General features: G+C 39.6%; 1 protein-coding gene across 1 annotated transcript in view; it reads right to left on the bottom strand.

Moving 5' to 3' along the window:
* Nucleotides 1-369: 369 nt before the first annotated feature.
* The window catches only part of bpgm (2,3-bisphosphoglycerate mutase), a 74,992-nt gene continuing 56,544 nt past the window's right edge, over nt 370-18,817 (bottom strand). Inside the window, exons 6-7 of the transcript XR_015761169.1 lie at nt 5,050-5,177; nt 370-1,558 (exon numbers count right to left, since the gene is read on the bottom strand). The gene's annotated coding sequence lies outside the window, so the exon portion shown is untranslated. The remainder of the gene's footprint in view (nt 1,559-5,049; nt 5,178-18,817) is intronic.

Genomic DNA, 18,817 nt, shown 5'->3' with positions numbered 1-18,817 from the left:
TTTTTAATATTGTCAATATACTCAATTCAAACTTGATTGGAGTTTGGCATTTTCCGGGGTATAATTTAAACTGATTAGCCACTTTCAAATTTGTTTCTGTCTCCAGGCAACCAGCTACACTAGCTGCTGGAGCAAAAGGTTATGTTATATCTTGTTCAGAACACATGGTGCTGTCAGGTAGTTCTGCTAACTTTTAACTCTCTTAAAGGTATAGTACCCCTTACACCTTCATAACTTACACCTCCACCCTTAAGAAAAAATGAACCATCATAATAAAATGATTCCTGTTCTTTAAAGGCATTACCTTAACATACAGAAAATTTAATATAAGTTTACCTTAACTTCTTCCCATATACTATAAAACATTAAATAAACACAAATTTCATGTAAACTTTATCAGTTAAATCCATGAAAATGCATCTGCGATTACAGCCTTATGACCCGCAATATGTAGATTTTTAAAAATTAGAAGTCTGTAACATAAGACTCCAATGAAATAGTCTCATATTTTGGCCTTTAACGCATTCTAATAATGTAAGAGGATTGTGATTCATGTGTACAACCATCTTCGACACAATATTCGTGATATACACATTAAAATGTTGTAAGGCCAGTACCAAACTCAATAGCTCTTTTCGATTGTGAAGTATTTCCTCTGGTGGATGTTAAGCATTCTCATCTTCCTGTAGGAGTACAGCTCCAACTCCAATGTCACAATGGCGACCTTAAAAACTTTTGAAAGGCTTGGTGTAGCTAAATCTGGTTTGATGGTTAATATTGCTTTTAAATGGCATTGTTCTGTCCACCGAAACTTTGTGTCCTTCTTCATCAAGTCGGTTAACAGTGTCACTACACTGCTGAAGTTTGGAACAAACTTCCGATAGAATCCATTGAATCCTAAGAATCGAAGCACCTCTTTCTTCGAGGTTGGTCATGGAAATACCTCAATGGCCTTTGTCTTTGCATTCCGGGGGGTCAACCTTCCATGACCGATGTTATGTCCCAAGACCATTACCACTGCTTTTGTGAATTCAGTTTTATTTAAGTTTATCACCAGTTTTGCTTCTCATTGTCGTTCAAAGAGCTCTGCCAACTGTACCACGTTATCTTTCCAGAACTAACTAAAGATCACTACATCATCCAAATAGGCTGCACAGATTGTTAACCCAGCCACAACTCTGTTCATGAGTCTTTGGAATGTGGCGGGTGTGTTCTTCATTCCAAAGGGCATCACTATAAATTGATATAGCCCATTTGAGGTACAAACACAGAAATTTCTTTCACCGTCTCTGATAAAGGTAGTTGCCAGTAACCATGCATTAAGTCCAACTTGGGGATGTAACTGGCTTGTCTGACTTTCTCAATAAAGTCCTCCAATTTAGGAATTGGATATGAGTCTGATTTTTTAAGGCGTTGATCTTCCAATAATCTACGCAGAATCGTTGAGTCCCATCCTATTTGGGAACTAAGACGATCGGCGAACTCCACTCATTCTGGCTTCGTTCGATGATGTCCTCATCAAGCATGGTCTCTATCTCCATCCGGACCTGGTCTGGCTCTGAAAGGATTAAGCCGATAGGGGTATTATTTTATTGGAACAGTATTCCCTACGTCTACTTCATGTACAAAAGCATTAGTCCTCCCCATCTGATTCTTACATATGTCCTTATACTGCAGTAATGAATCTTTCAACTGCGTTTTATGCTCCTGAGACAGATAGCTTACTAACCTATCTCACTCCTCAAGGACTTCTTCATTTTTTAGTCTATTTTGAGGCACAACAAAATCCACATCATCTGGATTTGATTCCTCACACTGTGGGGCAGTAACTAGCACCTGTTTCTCCAGTTTTTTCTCTCTAGTATAATACAGTTTCAACATGTTTACATGACATACCCAATACCTTTCTTTCCATCTGGCATCTTTATTAGATACTTCACCTAACTCAACGTTTTCTCAATTTGATAGGGATACTAAACCTGACTTCAAAGGGATCTCCTGTCATTGGTAACAGTACTAACATGTCACCCCCTCGAGAAAATGTCCAAGTCTCAGAGCTTTCATCTGCCACCTAGCTTCATTCTATAGTGTGCCCTCTTTAGGTGCTGTTTAACTAACTCACCTATTCGATTTAATCTTTCTTTCACCTCCAATACATAAATCTAAGTGTGAGATCTCTGACTTTGGTCCTGTCAATTTTTGTTTATTTAATTTCAAAGGGCCTCTCACTTCATGTCTGAATATTAACTCAAATGGGGTAAATTGAATAGGTTAATTTGGGATATCTCTAGTGGCAAACAATTTGAATGGGATACCTTCGTCCCAATCATTTGGGTAACCCTGACAGTGTGCTCTCAACATGGTCTTCAAGGTCTGATGCCACCTTTCTAAAGCTCCCTGGGATTCAGGATGATACGAACTATATTTAAAGTGCTGTATACCTAAGCTAACCATAACTTCCTTAAGAAGCCTAGCAGTAAAGTTTGACCCTTGGTCCAACTGAATCTCTCTGGGTAGCCCAGACAGTGTGAAGAGAGCTACAATCTCCTCTACCACCTTTTCCCACAATGCCTTTCTTTAATGACCAGCACTGTGACTTTATATGTCCAACCTTCTGGCAGTGAAAACATCTTTTCCCAGTGCCCTTCTGAAACCACTGGCACTGTAATTTTCTGTGTCTCACTCCATTACAATGAAAACACTTGAAGCCTTTCACCTCCTGTCCTCTTGGGCTTCCTTAACCTGTGGTAAAATCTTACCATTGCACTCAACTCTTGGTTTTGTACTTTCTTTTTGCTCAGCAAAGAACCTTCTTTCTTTTTCCTCTCTCTAGCTTTCTCTCTCCCTTTCTTCTCGGTCTCTTTGCTCAGTTTAGAACCTTTTCTCTCCCTCTCTTTCTTTTTCTCTCTCTCCCTCTATTCTCTCTCTCTTTCTCTTTCTCTCTCCCTCTCTCTTTTCTCTCTCTCTCTTTGCTTATCTTCTAACTCCATTTTCCTCAATTGTAATTTAAGTTTTTCTACCTCTAATGCACTTGTCTGTTTCTCTGACACACCTCCCTGATAATTTCAGCTTTACATTTGCCCCTGGTTAAACCCAAACCTAACTTATTTGCTTTCTAAAATTTGGCCATTTTCTTTCCTTCTAAACTTTCTTGGCAAATTTGAGAATGATCTTCAAATCCCAGAACCTCTTTAGCAATTTTAAGAGCTATTTCTTTCACTTTTAATTTAATCAATCATGAGTCACCAAAATTAAACAAACTGCCTTATTGAAGATCTAGAACAATAACCTGCAGGTGTTTAAATCTGCTGGGACTTTTTGTACCCCCAAATCTATTCAAATCTGTCTAAACTTGTTCAAATCCCGACAACAAGCTCCCAAACTGTTACAATACGGGGCAAACCCTCCTCCTTAATTTAAACCAGCAACACAGAAAAGATTTATCCCATGCAGCAATCTGTGAAAATTCGAGAGGCCAAGAATTATTTAAAGTACAAATTAACAACTTTATTTCTTCAAGTATAATGGAGAATAATTAACTATCAACTATTTACAACTCCTTCCTCGAACTTAGCTTTTACTTACTCTTCTATAATACTAGTCCGATAAAATCCCCAAGTAAGATTTACCAAAAATTCAAATTTCAAAACCAGGCAGCTGTTGAATCTTCCCTTTGTATCTTCCTCTGTAGATTTTCTTCTTCTTAGGATTTCTCTTTCACAGGTGGTTGCTAGATAAATGTATCTTTAAGAGAGCTAATTTTCCGGGCAGGTTGCAGATGTTGGTGGTTTGGCGGTTCTCTCTCAACTGTTCACGTTTTCCCAGTCTTATACCCCCAAAGCATTGGATTGTGTCATTGGCTTTTGATATTGTCGATATATTAAATTCAAACTTGACTGGAGTCTGGTATTTTTTGGGGTATGATTTAATTTATGATTGGCCGCATTCGAATATGTTTTTGTGTCCAGGCAACCAGCTGCACCAGCTACTGGACCAAAAGGTTACATTGTTTCTTGTTCAGAACACATGATGCTGTCAGGTAGTTTGCTAGCTTTTAACTCTCTTAAAGGTACAGTACCCCTTACACCTTCATACCATATTGCTGTTTTTGGAGCTATGCGGTGCATCAATTGGTTGTTGCATATTTCCACTATAATAGTGATGACATTCAAAAGTACTTCATTAGCTGTCAAGTGTTGTACTGACAACAAATACTAAAATCTGAAATTCCTCCAAATCACAGCATCTACATTTCCTACAAAGCTATCAATGCCAAAAATCAGGAATAGCATTGAAACCTCTGAAAATAAGTAGCGGGACTATCAGCTCCTAAAAAGGATTAATGTTTAGGATGAATGCTGTTGATTAGAACCCTGACTGAGAGAGATTAGAGTACTGGCTAGTAATGGTCTACAGTATTTCCACAGAAGTGAATTTGGGCCTTTTCTTGAGATGCTGCCAGCATTCCCTTTAAGAGTCCTTGGTTTAGCAGATGATGCTGGTACAAAAGACAGAACATCCATCAGTACCAGAAAATTGAAAACAAATAGTCCTCGATAAGTGGCCAAGGTGCTCCTTCCAATGGTTTTTAAACATCAGACAACTCTTTCTTAGGGAAGAAATTGGAGGATAGCTGTTTAAAAAACTCACACCCATGTTCAGAGTGACCTTCTGAGCAGTAAGGTGGAGATAGGCAGGTGTCAGTGGAAATGAAGTCCAACAGTATCAGTTGTAGTTCATCACACGATGGAGGGCCTTTTCGTACTTTTATCATTTTCTACTTCTCCTCAGATGACATATTCACAGTTGACAGAATCGGCAGCTAACTGTGTCCCAGATGCTGTCAGTATTTGATCCCAGTAAGAGGTAAATAAAAATTAGTTCTTGCTGATTTCCTGTCCCTATAAAATAACATGACTGAACTTGAGAAGTTATGCAAGGACACATGCAGAACTTGATCACTTCATTCTTTCAGTTATTTCTGTGTCCTTTCAAAATGTTCAGAGAAATTAACATTTCTATTTAAGAGAGAGATGTTCACCCACTAACCAATGTAATTCCTGTATTCTGAGTAACAGACTCCTTTTATGGGTCCACTGTTTCCACATTGTTTCTTGCTGAAGTTTAATAATTATCCCACAGTTTGAGGTCAGTCATCATAAGGCATCAATGACAAACTGCAGGAGGAGAACAATGAATAAGTAAGCATTAGCAAACAGTGTGAAACAAGGCAACAGTGAGTTGCTGTTAATAAAATTCACAAGGTGAATAGTAAGGTGCAAGGGGCCATTCAATTGAAAACAAGAATAGGAGCAAGCTTATTAACATGTGAGCTCGTGCACTTTGGTAGGAAGAAAAAGAGGCATGGACTATTTTCTAAATGGGCAGAAAATTCAGAAACCTGGAGTACAAAAGGGCTTGGAAGTTCTAGTCCAGGGTTCTCTTAAGATAAACTTACAGGTTGAGTCAGTAATTAGGAAGGCAAACACAATGTTGTCATTCATCTCAAGAGGACTAGAATGTAAAAGCAGGGATGTACTTTTGTGGCTTTATAAGGCTCTGGTCAGGCCACATTTGGAGTATTGTGAGCAATTTTGGGCCCCATACCTCAGGCCGGGAGCAGGTCCAGAGGAGGTTCATGAAAATGATCCAAGGAATGAAAGACTTAATATATGAAGAACATTTGAGGACTCTGGGATTACACTCAATGAAGTTTAGAAGGATGAGGGGGAATGTGATTGAAACTTACAGAATACTGAACGGCCTGGACAGAGGAGATGTTGGGAAGATTGGCAGGAGAAATGAGGACCCAAGGGCACAGTCTTAGAGTAAAGGCAAGTGCTTTAGAACGGAAATAAGGGGAAACTTCTTTAGTTAAAGAGTGGTGAATCTGTGGAATTCATTGCCACAGAGGGCTGTGGAGGCCAGGTCATGGAGTATATTTAAGACAAAGATAGATAAGATCTTGATTGCCAAGGGGGTCAAAGTTTATTGGGAGAAAGTGGGAAAATGGGTTTTGAGAAACCTGTCAGCTATGATCCAATGATGGAACAGACTCGATGGGCCAAATGGCCTAATTTCTGCTCCAATCATTTTATGGTCTCCTTAAAATCAAACTGGAAAACAATATATAGGGTCCTGGCACAGTAAGAAAACGGTGTTTCATGACTTGAGGTAAATCTTGAAGCTGTACTACATTTATCATGTAGCCATGACCTAAAAGTGCTTGAAATTATCAGCAGCTTTTTTTTTGCTTGAGATAGTGCTAGCAAAGAAATCAGAGACAATAATGAGACAATCAGTGAAAAATGCAGAACAAAATTATCCCTATGAAATGTGAGAAGGGGAACACAAGACAGACATAATACTGGTTGCAAAATCTGCGATAAGAATGTAACTAGTAGCAACATACTGGCATTCAAAAATTACAAACATGAGCTAAACATTGAAAACAAGGATTACTGAGGGTTACAAAGAAGAACAGCTCAGAATTACCTAACTTGCTGATTCGATTTCTCTCTCTGAAGGAAACTTTTTAACTTCTACGCCATCCGCAAATATCCAATTTTCCTCAGAGAAAAATCTTTTTACAGAGGATTACTATATCATGGTACACTTTACAATTTGGTGACTCAGGTTAACTGTATAATTATTTGAAGGGGCATAATGAATGAAGTTATAGGAAAAGAATGGGGAAATGGGATTAAATTAAATAGCTCCATTTATAGAGCGAGCACCAGTCCTGGCATAATAGACTAAATGACATCTGAATGAGCTTGAACTTATATATTTTGTGATTCTAAGCAGGGATTCCAGACCACAGCAGAATCTTACCCCTGTGGATAAAATCAAGTGGTTGTGGTTAGAGTGGGAATAGGAGTGGGCAAAGAATTTCAATTCTTGCTTTCCAAACACAGACTATGTACTAGCACCATGTTAGGGCAAATTCTGCTCGATCATTTGATCATAGAATCCCTACAAGGTGGAAGTAGGCCATTCAGCCCATCAAGTTCACACCACCCCTCTGAAGAGCATCCTATCCAGATCCAGCCCTCTATCTTATCCCTGCATTTCCCATGGTTAACCCACCTTGTCTGCACATCCCTGGATACTATGGGAAATTTAGTACGGCCAAACCACCTAACCTACAAATCTTTGGCTTTGGGAGGAAACCAGAACGCCTTGAGAGAATGTGGGAGAATGTGCAAACTCCGCACAGACAGTTGCCCGAGGGTGTAATTGAACCCAAGTTACTGTCACTGTGAGGCAGCAGTGCTAACCACCAAGCCACCGTGTAGCCCTTGATGAAAGTTATTAAAATGGTAATCTGAATTTAATTGCCATGGCTGAAACTCAAGCACAAAACTGCAAAGAATAGTTCCCATTCTTAATAGCTTGTTTCCTGACAGTATTAGATCGATGTGGATCATTCCTGGCACATTCGCTCTTAATAGCAAAACATAAGATTATCTGTGCTCTCTGTAAGAATGTAATCATAAACAAGATGCTGTGGAAATGCCATTCAACTCCTCCCTTATCCGGTTGTCATTATACAACTGCCTTTTGGCTTGGAAGATAACATTGCTGGACTGTGCACTCTCCTGATGCAGTAAAAGCAGAGAATCCAGGAAAAAAAATCATTCAACTTTATTTCATTTTTATCGTATATGAAAATAATTGTATTGAATTAATTAATGTTTCTTATTTTGTAACAAGGAACTAAGTGAACAGTCTTTATTTACATAGAGGATTGCAAAATTCCTGAATTGCATTGAAATAATGGTGAAATGTGCTCACTACATTGAAATAATCGATTGACTTATGTATGTTCAATTTATATGTTTTAAATAGAGGGAAGGGAATAAAATTACGTTTTTTTTAATGTTATAGCTATCAGATGTTTTGAGCATTTTTGTGTCAGATATGACTTTACAGCAAATGCAAGACAAATCTTTTACTCTGTTGTCTCAACGTATACACCAGGTGTATTGCAAGTTAATGCAGATAAATATAAAATATTGTGTTTGATGAAAATAAAGGAAGTGTGCCTTAAGTAGAAATTTTAGGAGAGCAAAAGAAAATAATTGTTAATGCATAGTTTTAGTTTGGTTATGCTTTATTTTCCGTGTCCAAAATTTAGCCAAATGAAAGTAAAAGGAAGGAAGCACTTCAAATATAAGTTGGGTCTGGTCAAAGTACCTTGACTAGTTTAATAACATGCCACTAGAAGCTATGCACCCCCATCTCATAACTCCTACCTCCAGAAAAACCGGCCATCCACGCAGAGAAAATCAATCCCCCTTTCAATTTTATGCTCGGCTTTCAAGGAAGTCTAGAATTCAAATTGATTTTAAGTTTATAATGCTAATCAGAAGCAAAATACTGTGGATCAATGTAAGTCTTGTGTAACTTTTATGAAGTTATTTCCAGGTTTTGAAACTGGGTGACTCACAGACCAGAAATTCTTAACAAAAATTCTTATTTGTGAGAATATCCCGTTTTCAACTGTATGAAGAAAATTGCATCAGGCTATGACTCTTAAATATATCAAGGAATATGTTTAGAACAGGAATATATCTTTTTAAAAGTGATGCTCCAAACCCTGTCAAATTGTATTGGCTTGCAGTAGATTTGTCTTCAACAATGTACAGATGAGTACAAGAAGAAACCCAAGCAAAAAACAAAACACTTCTGAACGCTCAGCAATTTGAGTGCATATTGTGTCCCAATTGTTGATTGTATCTATAGCAGAAACTCTTGGCTTAATGGTGACTCAAAGGTGAAAAGTATGCAGAAAGAAAGCATTAAAAAGGCAATTGAGTTTCCAATTTTATATTCGTTATAATGTGTGGCCAGTCCGAAATCAGCCATTTTACACCACTGCTGAAAGTTAAAATGACCCCCAAGGAAATGTCCTGAACATTTTACAAGCCTGTTTTAAATGTTTACAATCAAACTACATATTGTAGCTTTGTTATTCGTATTTATGGGTAACAGGCCTTTGACATTGCTTATAAGTGTCACTCAGCAGGATGCATTTCTGTTTTTGTCTTGCAGGCTACTATTCACATCAGGCTCCAGATGATAATGCAGTTTTCTAGTTAATGTTTATATCAGCATTATGAAAAGAATTATGACACTTACTGTTACCATGCTGCTCACTTCCCTAATTGTACAGGCAATGTTACTCATGATGTTTCCAGGCCCCAGTAAAATCACAAAACAGCTTCATTAATGTTACAAGTTTTCCCTTCACCATTCTAGTATTACCAAGTGTTCTTTATTAAAATTTAATGCAGTGGCAGAGAGCTTATTAAAACCAACGATTGAAATGGAGTAAGTACAACATTCTGAGACACTGCATTGTCTGGCTCTGCTTCACAAAAGTATAGGAATTCCTGTGAGAAATTTGTCACTGTGTAATCAGCTTTAGCCATCTTGGAAATCTTTATAAAATACATTCCATAAGGAGCATGGCAAAAGGGTGGGTGGTGTACAGGGAAGAATGTTCGCATTTCTCCACATCTGTTCCTAACCTTGTTCATAGTACAAAAAGGAGCTGCCAAGTGGAAGCCTGTGAATTCCTCTGAGGGAGCAAAGGTAAAGGAACTGGGGGAGGGGTAAATCAGCAGGGTTTCTTTCACATACCTTGTAATGTTCAGATGATGAGCAGACGGGAGTGATTCATGGCTGTCTGTCACTCCACCTAATGAATGGGGCATAACAATGAGGCAGCCAGGAAAAATGGGAGTGAATGCAGTACAGTAAATGACGTTGAGTCAGAATGTTTCCACTATGTCTTTAAATTCATTTATAATCTTAAGCGAGCTTTGCAAGCATTTTATCTTAATTCAGTCACTAACAGTAAAGATTGCTTGAAAATTATATAGTTGACTCATAAATCTGTTCTTCTTCAACAGTTAAACTGCATACTGAGGCCTGGGAAATCCACAGAAACTCTCTGAATGCCCACTATATGTACGAATGGAATCTATCCCAATCTCTGGAGTATATGTATAGGTTTGATGCCAGCTTGAATTGCATGAGCTGTGCACTTTCTCATACCTTGGTGCAAAGATGCCAATCCACCACATGGAATAACAGACTGACTTTCCCCTTATTTTGTCTATGTATGAGAGCCTAAGTAACCACATTACCATTCAAACTACAACCAGGAAATCAAAATGTAAATAGTAGGAAACCGAGGAATATTTACACACTAGAAAAAATAATAAATTGGTTTATACAGTCCTGGAGAAAGATTGACAGGAAAAGGCTGAAATGGCAAATGCGATCTGTAATATCCTAAGTGTGTTTAAAGGAGTTATACATTAGATATCTGAACACTGATTTTATAGATCTTCATTCTTGGTAAAGAGCCCAAAGCAGAGGAGCAAACAGAGGAGAAACAGCCAACATATAGGGCTGGATTATTTCAGCAGAGTCAAGTTTGGACTTGGGCTTGATAATAATTTCTCACTACAAGCTGACATGCCAGTCCGCCCTGGCCCATTTTCACGGATGCAGATTTGGCAAACGGGTAGCCCACCAGCTGTGGGTAGCCCAGTAGCTTGATTAAAGGGTTAATTGATGTCCCTTGTTACACGTTGCCTGGAGTTTTCCCCATGCAGCAGCAGCCCATGACAGGCTAGGCAGGGGCATTGGTCATCATCAATGTCAGCTGCAAAATAGCCCAAATGGAGCTGCTGAACTAACAGTGCCATGGCCATCGGCTCCCCCTCTGAAATGAAGGCCTAGCTGGTAGCTCGCAGATTATTTTGTTAAACATTCAAATCTTCAGAAGGTGCCTCCACATTGAGGTGCCCCTGTGGGCCCAGATCTGCCTCAATGGGGCAGCCACATCTTCAGAGTTACTGGCTTCTGATTTGACCTGCAATATTGAGAGCCCACCCACCAGCTGTGGTAGGCTGGCGGCTGGAAAGTCACTGAGCCAGCCCGGGTAACAGTTGATGTCAATATCAAGGTCCTGAAGACCATTGGAAAGTATAGGCACGCCTACAATTTTGTGAAGTATGTTCTTGGTCAGCTAGGTGTACGTATTATGAGGTTCATCCTCAGACCCTTGCTCGTGACTTATATCAGAAACAGCTCATAAATTATCACTAATTCAACTTAGAGGGAACTCAGTGGTCGAAGTCTTGCTAACGATATCATGGCAAGTCATTTAGGCAACATAGCTATTACTTAAGCTAGAAAATCTAATGTTAAGAAATGGATGAGACAATAAATGGACCAGGCAGTGACAAGTTTAAATGTTCAATGTTCTGAAAAAAGTATAAAAATTTAAGATCTCAGAAGCCACACAGTGATGTATCATGCTTCAATAGAATCATGGTACATGGTAAATTTTCAGGCCGGGCGTACATGCTCAGCTCAATTCTAGTGCCCCAATTTCCTGTATTTTCCAGCAGAAGTGGACATAGGCTCCAGTAATGCATCAGATGATGTTGCTGAGAAGACGATAAGAAGATATAGGGGTCCAAAGAAACTTGACAAATATACAGGACTTACAAAAACGAATCAAGAAACGACATGCTACATTTATCAAATGTAACAAGTGGTCAGGCACCCTGTGACTTAGAGAGAGCTCTCCAAATATCACACAATGTACATGTCCCTCCAACAGACCAGTCACAAGTCATCCCCACCATTGCATAACAGTTCGCTGTTGGACTTTCCGATTTTTCACTTTAACTTTTCTTGAACTTAAAACAAATCAAGTTCAGTTGAGAGCAAATTAATCCTTTTTCAAATTAAAGCTGAAACTGACTGCTTGTGATTAGAAACCTTGAAGTTTAATCAGCAAAACACATTTTGAATAAAGGAATAAAATATTTCCAGGAGCATAAGCTTGACTGTCTTCACCGGCAATTTGTAATGCCAAATAGAGATGATGTGTATCACATTCTTAGTGCATTCTTCTTTGTTTAATTTCCAAAGCAGGAATGATGTGACCATCTGCTCCAGAAATGGAGCACGAGGAGCAGCTCAAATTGTGGCTATAGCCATTCTCTTCAGACCATCACCGACTCACTGAACTTCTGCCCTGCCAGATTCATTCCTGGTAGAATCTCAACCATTTACATTGTGTCTGCTGAAACCACTTCATACATGAAACAGCAACTTCTTCCCCAGCCATACCATGGTCACAGTGATACAGGTGACTGAAGGTGGCACATAGAGACTACCTCTATAGAGAGGCAAACTACTTCCTATAACAAACAGAGAAAATATTGGGCTACAATGGGTGGCACAGTTGTTAGCACTGCTGTCTCACAGTGCCGGAGACCTGGGTTCAATTCCCACCTCAGGCAACTGTCTGTGTGGAGTTTGCACATTCTCCTCGTGTCTGCGTGGGTGTGCTCCGGTTTCCTCCCACAGTTCAAAAATGTGCAGGTTAGGTGAATTGACCATGCCAAATTACCCGTAGTGTTAGGTGTAGGGGAATGGGTCTGGGTGGATTGCTCTTCGGAGGGTCGGTGTGGACTTGTTGGGCCAAAAGGCCTGTTTCCACATTGCAAGCAATCTAATCTAAACAATTTGATCAGTCTTAGCTCAATTCTATTGTTTTTGCCTCTAAACCTGAAGGATGGTGCCAAGCTACACGGATTTGAAAACTTCCTTCGACTGGCATTCCACCCAAGAAAGGAATGCCTGTCAAATGAAGTGATAAACCGAGGATCTGTCTACTTTCTCAATAGAAATCCCAAGATGCTATTTGGAGAAATTTGAAGTTTGTTGGTGTCTTGAGTAATGTTTATCCCTCAACCAATACACCATTTTAAGTGAAGTCATTGTCTTTGCCGATTGGTACCTCCATGGTTAGTAGAAACACAATTCAATTTTGCATTGTTTAGGGCATTGTTGGCCTGAAGTGACACCTTCCACCCCTCTGAGCTAGGAGATCCTGCCTCCAAGAAGGATTGGCCAGTCAGAGAGCTGCCTGCACTTCTGTCGCACCAGTGTTGCCAGAAGTGATGACTACTGCTGGATGTACCAGACCAACCACAATGGTGAAGGTCCTGGAGAGCAGTAGATAGATGTGTTTGGAGCTTTTCAAGCTCTGTGGGCCTGGTGGAGGGTCGTGTACATTACGTGACATCTGGAGATCCCTCTATAGGTCACAGGGTGCCTGATCAAGTAGCAACCATACAAGTTGGCAGCCCAGGGAGGCTGCCTAGTATTGCTACTATTAGTTGGCTATTTTTGGATCTCAAGTGCCCTAAGAATGAGAAACAACACCTGCCCCCTACACTGCCATTGATAGAACACTAGCAGATGGGGTGAAGTGATGAGTCTGGTGCCCCCTGCCACCACATGCCCCCTCGCCCTAATTTTATGCACTCTTCTGCCCCCTATCCCCCATTTCTCAGACCACTCCGTGATGTTGAGGAGGATGGTGTAAAATTCCAATCTTCCTTGTTTTTTGAAGGATTTTGCAGTGCCGAAATTGCTGCATTTCCTATTTTATTACAGAAATTAAACTTTAAAGAGCAAAGTGTTGAGGGACATCTTGTAGGTTTCAAAAGTATAATATGATTGCACATTGTTTTCTATAGACCCTGACAGTTCACAGAGCACACTGCTGTTCACACATGGTGCAAACTGGTGTCATTATTCTTTAAACCAAGAATTAATGCCCAACTAGAGTTTTTAAACAAACATTGACCAAGGGATAGCTATAGGCATCATTAAAAATGTGAGTTTGTTGATGTGTTTCTGATTACTGGTTTTGTTTGCTAAAAGGAAATACCTGTGCTAGCATCAGGTTGTTCACTTTGTATTCCACTGTCTAGCCGAGAAATCGACTTTTCCAAGCTTGCCCATTCCATTGTTAGTTTCATTAAATATCACAGCCGTGAGTAGCTACAAACATATGCTTCCACAATACCAACAGTTCCTAAGAAGGAATGCTTTTTTCCTCTTTGAAGCACAGATAAATCTTCAAAACTGCATAGATCAGTAACTTTCAAAGAAATTTTTCTCTTTAGATACATCTTCAAGTCTCAGTGCCTTCTAAAAAACCAGTAATCTTAACGAAAACCCAAACCAGTTACAATTCACGACAGACCTTATCTCAAAACAGCTAAAGCTGGTTCAAGCCTCTCCTGTAAGATTAAAGAGAACAAGACTGACCCCACTCAACTATCTGACAATTCTTTCATAATCATTAAACAAGTATCTTGGAGAGGAAAATGCCACATCATACTTAAATTTCTAGATAACTGCACTGAGGATTTCTTTCTACATTTTATAATAACAAACTGACTGTTCAAGTCAACTTGGCAGAAATGTTTTACATTGAATTGCAAATTGGGAACACTGTACTGTGCAAGGCCATTAGTCCTAACTCATGATGGGACTGAAAAGTAACGAATTCTGATTATGTAGCGATTATGGAGAAACACCCTTCTGTTTAACACCACAAGGATTTTTTTATGTTGCAAAACAATAACTGAGCAAGCGTCATCTGGAGAAAATTAGCTTGTTAAAGTGATAGCACTTACATCACTGTCGGGTAGTGGTTGTCTCATTGATACAGAAGTCCTGCAAAATATGGAGAAATTGTTGCCATTTGCTGACTCGTGGTACGTAGTCCACTCTACGTGTAATCAAACACCTATGTAACACCTAATACTGAATTCATGTGGATTTATGAACTGAAAAATTCATTCCACATCGTTACAAGAATTAGAATCCCAACAGTGTGGAAAAAAGCCCTTTGGCCAACAAGTTCACACTGACCCTCCAAAAAGTATCCCACCCATACCCACTCTCCAACATTTATCCCTGATTCATGCACCTAACCTATATATCCCTGAACACTAAGGGCAATTTAGCACATCCAATTCACTTAACCTGCACGTTTTTGGACTGTTGGAGGAAACCGGAGCACCCAGAGGGAAACCCACGCAGACACGGGGAGAATGTGCAAACTCCACACAGACAGTTGCCCAAGGCAGGAATCAAACCCGAGTCTCTGACGCTATAGGGCAGCAGTGCTAACCACTGAGCCACCGTGCTGCCCCTAACAGTTTGGAATCTCAAGTATTTTCTCTTTCTGTTTTGGACATTCTTATTTGATTTGCATTGTGTCCCTTCCACTATAAAATAACCTATTATTTTTGTCATTAAAATTCTAAGCCTGGTGGCGTTACACATTTCATTAACTTGTCAGTTTGCCAAAGGACTCACATTAACATGTGCTTTTAATGCACATTGCGAAACAGCTGTGTTCTTGTTCGTTTCATATCTGAAGACATTCCAACACCAGTGAAGCAGCAAGGAGTGCTCACCGATATTGGTATTTCTCATTATTGGGATAACACAGCTTCATCATTCCAACCCCCTGTAAGAGCAACTCAAAAAGCTGTCTCTTGGTTGGCATCAGGTAGGCATTGGAAGCTGAAGCAACATAATAAAGACAGCAGCTCCTGCAAGATCATTTTTTTCTCATTTATTGCCCATTCCTGATGGTCCAGAGAGCAGTGAAGAATAAACCACATTGCTGTGGGTCTGGAGTCACACATGGGCCAGACAGAATAAAGATGGCAGATTTCCATCCATAAAAAACAATAGTGAACCTGATGTGTTTTCCTGACAACTGACAATGGTTATCATTAGGCTCTTAATTCCAAATATTTTTTATTGACATTTTTTTATTCAGCTTAAATTCCACCATTTGCCATGGGATTTGATCCTGAGTCCCCTTAACATTACCTGACCCTCTAAATTAATAGGCTAGTGATAATGACATTTGGCCATCACCTCTAATAAGAGTGTACCTGCTTGGCAAAGGCTCAGTTGAACTCATGACTTTGAAGCAAACAGACAGAATGGTTCAAATTCAGTGCAAGAAGAGTTGAGCCAGGGAATTATTCAGGGTGTCAAGCAAGAAGAATCTTAGAATTGCCACCTGAAAGGTCAATAAAAAGTAATAACAGGATATAAGAAAGAGACAAACAGTAGGTATTTTCTTTTTGAAGATTGGTGCATTTGCATATCATTTTGATGGCTCTCTTCACTTGCTGGGTTGAAGTCATCCTTCCCCACAAAGAATATGAAGTAATATTGCACACTTAAATAATGGTCACTTGTCAATATTGAAGAGGCTTGTTAAACTGATGTTCAGAGATGCAGTAGCAATGTTCTTTCTGGAAAAAATCTTTGATAATTTCCTGATTCATTTCATGTGCTTCTGCCAACCAATTCTCCTGTGTCACTTCCTCTCTCTCCTGGTTTCTCTGGAATGGTGGAAGACTGATGGGCCAAGACTTTTCTCTCATCATCTCCTATAGTTGGAAGCTTTAATCCTTTCCTCAAAAAAAAGTTATTGAGCATATAATATGTTGATATAATTATCGAAACCCTGAGAGAGCTCTACAGCAAGACTTTTTGCAATTTATCCAGAAAACAAAAGTGGTCCTGCAGATTATTGATGATCTGAAGTTGCAGGCTTCTTACAAATCTCCACGGTATTTGTTGTTGATATCCATCTGCTGATAATGGTGGTTAGACCCTGTGGTTAGAGTAAGTAACCCTATTCCTGTTTTCTAAACAATGATCACATTATGATTCAAAAATGCAAGCATTTTTGATTAACACAAGACAGACAAATTTGCAGGATATCATGCAGCAGGGTGGCTCAGTGGTAAGCACTGCTGCCTCATTGTGCAAGGGATCTGGGTTCGATTCTGCTTTGTGTGTGGAGTTTGCACATTCTCCATGCTTCTGTGTGGGTTTCCTTCAGATACTTCAGTTTCCTCCCACAGTCCAAAGATGTGCAGGTTAGGTGGATTGGCCATAGAAATGCAGGGTTATAGGGTGTGGGTCTGGGTGGGCTGCTCTTTGGAGTGTTGGTATGGACTTGATGAGCTGAATGGCCTGCTTCCATACTGTAGGGATTCTAGGCATTCATACCCAGACGAATGTAAGGTGCAGGAGTGAGCTATTCAACCTCCCAAGCTTGCTCTGCCTTCCAATAAGATCATGGTTGGTCTGACTGTAACCTCAAATCCATATTCTTCCTCGCCCCAATATCCTTCCAGACCACTGCTTAACTAGAATCTATCTACCTCTGCCATCAAAATATTTAAGAACTCCAAGAAATTATTGAAAGGCCCTTTCACAAAACCATGCTGTCTCTGCTTGATTATGTTGAACATTTCCAAAACCTTTACAGGAGAAAAGTTTGAAAGACCCGTCTGAGAGAAAATATTTTGCTTAATCTCTGTTATAAATGTTTTATAAACAGTGACCCCTCATTTTAGGTTCTTCCCAGAAGAGGGAACATCCTCTTCACATTTACCCTATCAGGATGTTAGATGTTTCAAGAAAGTGACCTCTTACTCTTTCAAATTCCGGCAGATACATGCTTAGTCTGTCCAGTATTTCCTCATGACTCTGCGTGGCCAGTTTATGCATGAACCTAGAAAACCTTCTCTATGCTGCCTGCAATGCATTTACATCCTTCATTAAATAAGATGACCAATACTGTGCACTGTACTCCAGGTACAGTATCATCAAAAACCTGTACAAGTCAGGCATAACCTCCCTACTATTTTTATTCGATTCCTCTCATGATAAATGATAATAGTCTATTAGCTTTCCTAATTATTGCTGCACCTGCAAACTAACCCTTTGCCATTCATACACAATGACATCCAAATCCCTCTACAACCTCTCACCATTCAGATAATCTGCTTCTTTTTCATTCTTCCAATCAAAATGCATAATTTCACATTGTCCAACATTATACTTCAATTTGCACATCATAGCCTACTCATGTAACCTGTCAATATCATTTTGTAACCTCCTGTGCTTTCTTCATAAATCATTTTCCTGACTATCATTGTGTCATCAGCAATTTTGGTATTGAAACCTTTCGTTCCTTCACTTGAGGTGCCAGCATCAGTCTCTGTGGCATCCCACTGATGACATCTTGCCAACCTGAAAAAGACCCATTTGCATCCTGGTTTTCTATTAGCCAGTCAATCTTCCCTTCATGTCAATACTCAACTCCTACACCATGAGCTTATATTTTATGCAATATCTTGATGTGGTGCTTTATCAAAGCCTTGGAAACTAAGTAGAGTACACCCATTGCTTCCTCTTTATCCACAGAATGTGCTATTGTCTCAAAGACCTGGGCAGCATGGTGGCTCCGTGGTTAGCACTGCAGCCTCACAGTGTCAGGGACCCAGCTTCAATTCCAGCCTCAGATGACTGTCTGTGTGGAGTTTGCACATTCTCCCCACGTCTGTATGGGTCTCCTCCATGTTGTCCAGTTTCCTCCCACAATCCAAAGACATGCAGGTCAGGTGAATTGGCCATGTTCAATTGCCCATGGTATTAGCTGCATTAGTCAGGGATAAATATAGGTGAATAGGTCTGGGTGGATTACTCTTCAAAGGGTCAGTGTAGGCTTGTTGGACTGAAGGGCCTGTTTCCATATTGTAGGGAATTGAATCTAATCTAAAACCTCCAAGAAATTACTGAAAGATGATTCTATAAAACAACAAAACCATGTTGTCTCTGCCTGATTACAGTGAGCTTTATCTATAACTTGTTTAAGGATAGCTTATAACATTTTCTTTATGATGGTTTCTAAGCTAATTGGCTTCTAGCTTTCTATTTTCTACCTCCCTCCCTTTTTAAATAAAGGAGTTAGATTCACTATCTTATTGGGACTGTCCTCGAATCAAAGAAACTTTGGAAAATTAAAACCAATGCAGCAATTATTTCATTAGCCAGCTTCTTTAAGATCCTAGAGTAAAGTCCACTAAGATCTGGGCAC

The sequence above is a fragment of the Chiloscyllium plagiosum genome, unplaced genomic scaffold (assembly GCF_037043375.1).
Source record: "Chiloscyllium plagiosum isolate Xiang-an unplaced genomic scaffold, Cpla_swu_hap1 HiC_scaffold_23, whole genome shotgun sequence".
Classification (NCBI taxonomy): domain Eukaryota; kingdom Metazoa; phylum Chordata; class Chondrichthyes; order Orectolobiformes; family Hemiscylliidae; genus Chiloscyllium; species Chiloscyllium plagiosum.
Note: the sequence above shows the minus strand (reverse complement) of the source record. Positions and strands in the feature narration are given on the sequence as shown.